At 38.7% G+C, this 7,607-nt stretch overlaps 1 pseudogene; it reads left to right on the top strand.

Moving 5' to 3' along the window:
- Positions 1–4,648: 4,648 nt before the first annotated feature.
- LOC137228723 (developmentally-regulated GTP-binding protein 1 pseudogene) lies at positions 4,649–7,325 on the top strand (annotated as a pseudogene).
- Positions 7,326–7,607: the final 282 nt, after the last annotated feature.

Here is a 7,607-nt window from a genome sequence, read left to right as displayed (position 1 = left end):
CAGGTATGTCAGGAACCCCACTTAAAAGAAGTAAATAAGAAGCGTATCTACACAGCCCATCTAAACAAAATCCTAAAAATTTGCTCTGTGGAGCTGAATGGCTAAGATGAGCTGTTATATTAATCAAATTACATAAGAAATGGCCAAATGTCTATTTTGTGCTGTGTGGAGACAGACACTAGCAATCCAAGCTAGGGAGTTTTAATGAGGAGACTTAATTAAGACACACATCTTCAGAAACATGAGTCTCAGCGAAAAATCACTGCCAAACTCAGTGCTAATTAGCAAAGATTGGGAATTCAGAAAATCTGGCTGTTAGAAAAAAGTATGCTAAAGAGTAACTATAGAGTACTGCCCACAGAGTATATTGTTGGGGTTTTGATCCTGTGACAGAAACTTGTAGATCTGGACAGCAACAGGTCTTTGAATGATGCCCAGCCAGTCTTCCCCACTAAGAGCAGAGTTCTTCCAAAAACATCCTGACACCTGGGAACCTCAAAACCAGAGACCAAGGACTCATTACATTCTTTGGCTATCCTTTCAATTTTTGAATAGCTCAATTTAATTGTAAGTATTGTCTTCAACTGAGCCAAATCTGTCTCTTTGAGGTTTTCATTTATTAATTCTGGCTCTGTGAAATTATCCAGATGAAGTCTAACCCCACTTCTCCATACCTCTATCTGTTATGTTTTCTCTTTTGTATCACAACAGGATTCCCTGTTGTTTCTACCGTCCCTCATGTAACCCTGCTTCAGACCTTACCACCATCTGGGTCAGTATCTTCTGAAAAAGATCCAGTTGCTGTTTTTCTTAAAGCTGTGGTGCCTCAAAATGTAATCTATTCAGTGTGTCTCCAGTCCTCTGGACTCTAGAATTTTGTAATTGCTACCTAAGTTTGTATTAACATTTTGGCAGTTACAACACACTGTTGGCTGATTTTGAACTTGTAATCAACTAAAACACCTGTCTTTTACTTATGAACAGCTATTGAGCCAGGTTCCTCTATATTTTGTACTCCACCAGTTGATTTTTAAGTCCAAATTTGTTTCATTCTTATTGAACAAATGATCAATGTCCACTTGTAGAAAAATTAGAAAATGCAGCAAGATAACAAAGATAAGCAAGAATATAAATTAAGTATAAATCATCCCTTTATTCCAAACATTTGAAGACAATTGCTATCTACATTTTGGTAAATACTTTCCCAACTGCCTTTTCTATGCATACATATGCTGATTGTTGGATATTTATGTGAATTTTTGTCTACACACACAAAATATAATTACATATACTCTTATGATCTACCCTTTTTCTAAGTTGCACTTTGTAAATACCTTTAAAATTTTAAGATACATATTTATTCATCTATATTTTCCTTTGAAATATCTTAACAATACTCCAGTTTTAGATGTAACATTGTTCCAGGTACTATGGCTGCGTAACAAACCACTTCAAACTGTAGTGACTTAAAACAACATTTATTTTGCTCACAAATCTGCAATTTGGAAGCGCTCAACAACTTGTCTGCTCTAGTTAGAATCAGCTGTAGTGGCTGAAAGGCTGGAGGCTGGAATCATCTGAAGTCTCATTCACTTATATGACTAGTAGACGCTGGCTGTCAGCAACAATCTTAACTGGGGCTTTCTGCTAGGACACCTAAAGATGACCTTGCCATGCAGTCTGGGCTTCCTTACAAGCTGGGTTTCAAGGAAGAAAAGCCCCAAAGGAGAGAGAATCAGGTGGAAAGTCATATTGCCTTTAAAAGTCATCCAATTTCACTTTCATCATATGTTATTCAGTGAGGGAGCCACAAAGTCCTGCCTAGGTTCAGGGGAGGGGAAAATGTAAATGGGGGAGTGACAAAGTTAAGGAAGAGCACGTGGGACTGGAAATACTGTTATGGCTATCTTTGGAAATCACTATCGCCACAGCCATAATTCATTTCACCTACTTAATACTGTTTAAAATGTCCACCATTATAAAAAATGCTTCAACACAATTCTCAAATAGACATTTGTATTTACACAATTATTTCTGTAGGATATTCTGAGAACAGTGATTACAAAGTTTAGGCACATTTTTAAGGCTTTTGATAGATATTGGCAAATTGCCATTCAGGAACATGAATGGCAATTGAGACCCCAATCATCAGTGTACGAATGGAAAAGCCCATTTCTTAACTCTAGCTTAAACACTGCATATTACCAGACTTCTTAGTATTAGCCAGTGCTATAGTATTGTTATTTAAATTTGAGTTTGTTTGATTACTAGTACATTTGAACATTTTATACGTCTACTGATTATTTGTATTTCTTCTTAGAAATTGCTTTTTTCTTGGCCTTTGATCACTTTCCTTTTGATCTCTCTTTGAAGTATTTTTTAGAGAATTTTATGTATTAACATTAAACCTTGTCAAATATATTGCAATGCTTTTCCTGATTTCTTATTTGCCTATTATACTCTATGTAAAGTTCTGATGTTTTCCTGTTTTCAAAAGAATATTCATTTCTTAATAATGGTTTATTTGAGGTCTTCTTCAAGACACACACACAAAAATTCACCTATATTTTCTTCTAATACCTTTTTTAAGACTTAATTTTTATATAAAATCCTTAATAAATCTGAAATTTGGGTGTATGGGAAGAAGTAGAAAACTACATTTTTTTTGTAAATATCTCTTTTCTTGAAAACCATTTAAAAATTAATCATTTCTCCTATTCTTTACTTATTTATTATTTACCATACACCAAATACATAAACATACTAGTTCCTAGTTTTTTTATTTTCTTTATGATTCCATTTATCTGTCTATTCCAACTTGTCTATCAAGCTATTCTACCTATTTATCAATGTATTCTTATGATGCTATTCTAGATACTGCTGCTTTATGGGCAATGATATGTAAACTTTTTTATTTCTTAAAGCCATTTGAGAATCTGATGGATTGTTTGGATTCTATACCTAGAAAAATGCACGTATGGGCATACACAAAACTGCTTTCATTCAGTTTCCTATGATTATGCATCTCTGAGACCCATATAAGGGGACTTCATCTTTGCATATATCTCATGAATTTAACTCTGAGTATTTTATTCTTTAGACTGTTATTGTGAATGAGTTCTTTTTTCCATTTCATTTTGTTATATTTGTTTGTTGATAGCATATAGGAAAGCTGTGGATTTTGTTAAACAATTTTTTTTGTCCAGCCACCTTTTTGAATTCTTTCAAATCTAACTGTTTTCATTTTAAATCCTTTGTGTGTTCTATATAGACAATCAAACCATCTGCACTGAATATAATTGGGTCTTCTCTTTCCCAGCATTTAAATATGTTAGAATATTTAAAACATATATCTTAGCTAGAATATCTAAAACAAGGCTTAATAATAATGGAGATAAAATACTTCTATTTTTATTCATTTTTTGATGCATGAGTTAATGAGAATGCAACTAAAGTTTCACCTGGTTACATGTGCAAGATAAAAATTTTTCATTGTGTTCAATTTCCTTCTGTTTTTCATAAGTTTTTCTTCTATTCCCAGTTTGTTAAACATAAATGCCTCTCAAAGTTTTTATTTAGATATAATTCACTTACCAAAAAATTCATCCTTTTAAAGTGTACAATTTAGTGGGTTTTAGCACAGCCACAAAATTATGCAACCATTACCATTATCTAATTCCAAAACATTTTGTCACTCCAAAAGGAAATCATTCCTTAGTAGTCACTCCCCATTTCCACTTACCCCAGGCCCTGGTAACCACTAACCTATCTTCCATCTCTATGAATCTGCCTATTCTGGACATCTCATATAAATACCTTCTTAGTGAATTCAGCCCATTATTTCAAGTCTAATGATATTTCTGAATTCTGATTCTACTCCAGATCATATTAGCTATTAATTCTTTAATGCTAGATGAATGTTGATCAATTTCATAAGTATGCCTCTGCATCTTAAGTCATTAAAAAATGTCACAGAAATGTGCCAATTATTTGTGCAATTTCTATGTAGGCATCTCCTGTTACATTGGTATAACAAGCTAAAAATTTACTCATCTTTAGAATCATCTTGTCTGCATGCCTGTATTTTGCCTAAAAAACTGTTAAGTGATTAGCTAAAAATACAACATATTGTTTCTGCTGTAGCAGCCAAACCCTGCCAAATGCTGAAATTAGAGTTTTGGAGGCAAAGTTTACTCTAAGTCACTACATATTAGTTCTAATCAATGCACCTTGTTCTGTATGTGAATAAACTATCTCTTTCATAACAAAGGCCAAACTCTTTTCTAGTATTAACTACAAACCTAATGACCCACAGTTTTTAAAACAAAACTTAAAAAAAAATATCAAATTGTTACAGTTTTTCCCTACTCTAAATTCTGTAAGTTTTCCCTTTTCCATAATACCTAAAAATCATAGACAATGGGCCAATTGCTAAATATCCACTTTAGTGTCTGCTTTGTAAACACCACAGCCTCGATGGATAAATGGTGAAAGGGAAAACAGTATAATTCACATCAATCTGCCAAGTTGCTAGTGGCTCTTGACCCACAGTTTATGAAACCTTCCATATTGAATTTTATTATATTCAGAATATCATTCCTCCCTCACACATTTGATCACTATAAATTATTACGAAAGATGAAGAGTCATGGACTCTGACATGCATGGCATGAGCATAGGAAAGGGCCAAGGAATGGTCCCATGTAGCACTTCGGCTCTTCAGGCCCCCTACCCTCAGATGGGGCCCAATGTCTGCTTCTGGGGCAGGGCTGGACCTGCCACCAGTCCCGGAGCGGGTATGGAGGCTCCTCTGTCCACTCAAGCTCCTCTCACAGCCCAGTCCTTCAGGCCCCCAGTGCTGTCAGCTGCAACCTGGCATTTGGACAGAACTGGCTTCCCACCAGGGTGGGGCCTTAGACTCAGAAGTTATCCATCCTCTGGAATCGGTCTCTTTCTAATTCCTTCTTGTAAAAGAGCTTGACCTCCCAGCTCACCAGGCCTTTGGTCTTACGTGGATGTGTGTATACATACATGTGTACCATAGAACCAAAACAAAAATGGAATCACTTTTGTTGGGGACAAAATGGAGTTGGCTAATGCAGGCACATTAACGAAAAAAAATGAAGCTTAACCTTACCTAACATTAGCTACAGGAATTTACAGTTCTCAGAAATTAGCAGAGGACGCCAGCCAATCCGCAGATGCCAAATCTGTTCACACCATCTTTGGCACTCCTTGTTCCTGACTCAGCTACTCTGAGCCAAATAAGGAAGAAGGCCACCAGGCTTCAGCTGAAAAAGACAAATTCCGCATTTACCCCTTTAGTCCTTACTAGTCCCTTGTGTTATTTCACTTTCTTCTTTTTTTCTTTTTCATTTTCTTTGTAATATCAATGCCTTTGTTACTGGTTTCTAAGAATTCATTTATGACTAAGGATGTTAACTATTTGTCATGCAATGCAAATGAAATGCTGTGTTTTATTGCCATCAATTTACTACGGTGGGGCTTCTCTGGTGGCGCAGTGGTTGAGAGTCCGCCTGCCGATGCAGGGGACACGGGTTTGTGCCCCGGTCCGGGAAGATCCCACATGCCGCGGAGCGGCTGGGCCCCTGAGCCATGGCCACTGGGCGTGCGCGTCCGGAGCCTGTGCTCCGCAACGGGAGAGGCCGCAACAGTGAGAGGCCCGCGTACCACAAAAAAAAAAAAAAAAAAAGTACTACGGTGTTCTGTATTTTGGTTATGTATTAAAATATAATCATGTAGTGTTTAAAAACAAACAAACAAAACACCTTTAGTCAATAACTAGCAGGGAACTTATTGCTCCCGCAGCCTTGAGTTTCCCGGTTTTGCAGGTCGTAAGCCTTGCAAACAAACTCATCTTTCTGCTTTGTTTTACTGTGTGTTTTTGACAATACATACCTGTGTGCATATAGGGGCCAGAACAGAGGTCCAAACTCACTGACGCAGTCCAGGACCCAAAAAAGAAATGACAGAAAACCTTCCTCCAAAAACGGCGTAATTGCAAGGGTGTCGGCGAGAGACCTTTCCGCGCGCGCTGTATCGTCGCGGCGAATAGAAGACACACACCCTAAACTTTCGCGAGAAGTAGGAAGTATCGCGCCGGCGCAATGCAGTAGCTCCTGCTGGCTTTGGCAGATTCGCTGGCGGGTATGTGACAGAGGCAGTCAGTGTGGAGGCCACTGCACCCCCGGGGACTCGCCATTAGGAGCAGCACCTTAGCCAACACCTCGGAGATCGAAGCCGACATGGCTCGGACTAAAAGAACAAGACCACAGCAAGCACACTGCTTAAGGCTCGCTCTGGTAAGCTTCGCGGAGAACTCATTACTCGAACAGGTGGTGGTGCTGGTGAGCCGGAAGGTTTTGTTGTAGCCAAGACAGGTGGTGCTCGAATTGGGTTTGTGGGCTTTCTAACTATGAGGAAGTCAGCCCAGCTCAGTAACTTGGCAGGGGTATATTCTGAGGTGGCAGCCTGAATTCACTACTCTAACCACTGTGCCCCGTGTCATCAGATACAGAGGGGCCAAGATCCAGCTCCTGGATCTGCCAGGTATCATTGAGGGTGCCAAGGATGGGAGAGGCAGAGGCCATCAAGTCGTTGCAGTGGCCCAAACATGTAACTTGATCCTGGTTGTTCTGGATGTCCTGAACTGTTGAGACATAAGAAGATAATTGAAAACGAGCTGGAAGGCTTTGGCATTCACTTGAGCAACAAACCCTCTAATACCTGTTTTTAGAAGAAGATAAGGGACGCATTCATCTGAAAGCCTCTTGCCCTCAGGGTGAGCTGGATGCTGAAACTGTGAAGAGCTTTCTGGCTGAGTACGAAATTCATAATGCCGATGTGACCGTCGCGATGCCACAGCTAGTGACTTCATTGAAGTGGTGGAAGGAAACAGAATTTATATCCCCTGATATCTATGTGTTAGTTAAATAAGATTGATCAGCTCTACACTGAGAAATTGCATATCGTCTATAAGATGCCTCATTGCACCCATCTCTGCCCATCACTGCTGGAATTTTGATGACTTGTTGGAAAATATCTGGGAGTATCTGAAACTAGTGAGGACTTAGACCAGATGCAAAGGCCAGTTCCCAGATTACACATCCCCAGTGGTGTTCTGCCTTACCCCAGAACCACAGTGGAGGATTTCTGCTGAAAATTCACGAAAATCTTATCAAAGAATTTAAATACGTTCCAGCCTGTGGTTTCTCTGTGAAACACAAAAAAATGGTTAAAGCCATATGTTGGGGGATGAGGATGTCATTCAGACACGGAAAATTTCCCCTTTCTCCATCTGCTAGGCCAACCCCTGCAGCTTTCCAAATGACCAAGCATCCTACCCCAAACCCCTTCTGGCTTTGGATCAAGATTCAGGAGGGAGATGGAGGCACCCAAACTGGCACTGCACTTATCTTCATGTCACCTTGTACTTTGAACTGCATAAAGGACCAGGTAGGAAAAAAAAATGAGCACATTCATTAGGATTTGTTTATTTATTTATTTATTTATTCTTTATCTATTTGGGAATTCGTAATTAAGGTGGTCATAGGATCATAAACATTTTTGAAATCTTGTTCAGGGCA

The sequence above is a fragment of the Pseudorca crassidens genome, chromosome 8 (genome assembly GCF_039906515.1).
Source record: "Pseudorca crassidens isolate mPseCra1 chromosome 8, mPseCra1.hap1, whole genome shotgun sequence".
Taxonomy (NCBI): Eukaryota; Metazoa; Chordata; class Mammalia; order Artiodactyla; family Delphinidae; genus Pseudorca; species Pseudorca crassidens.
This window is presented reverse-complemented; position numbering and strand designations above follow the sequence as displayed.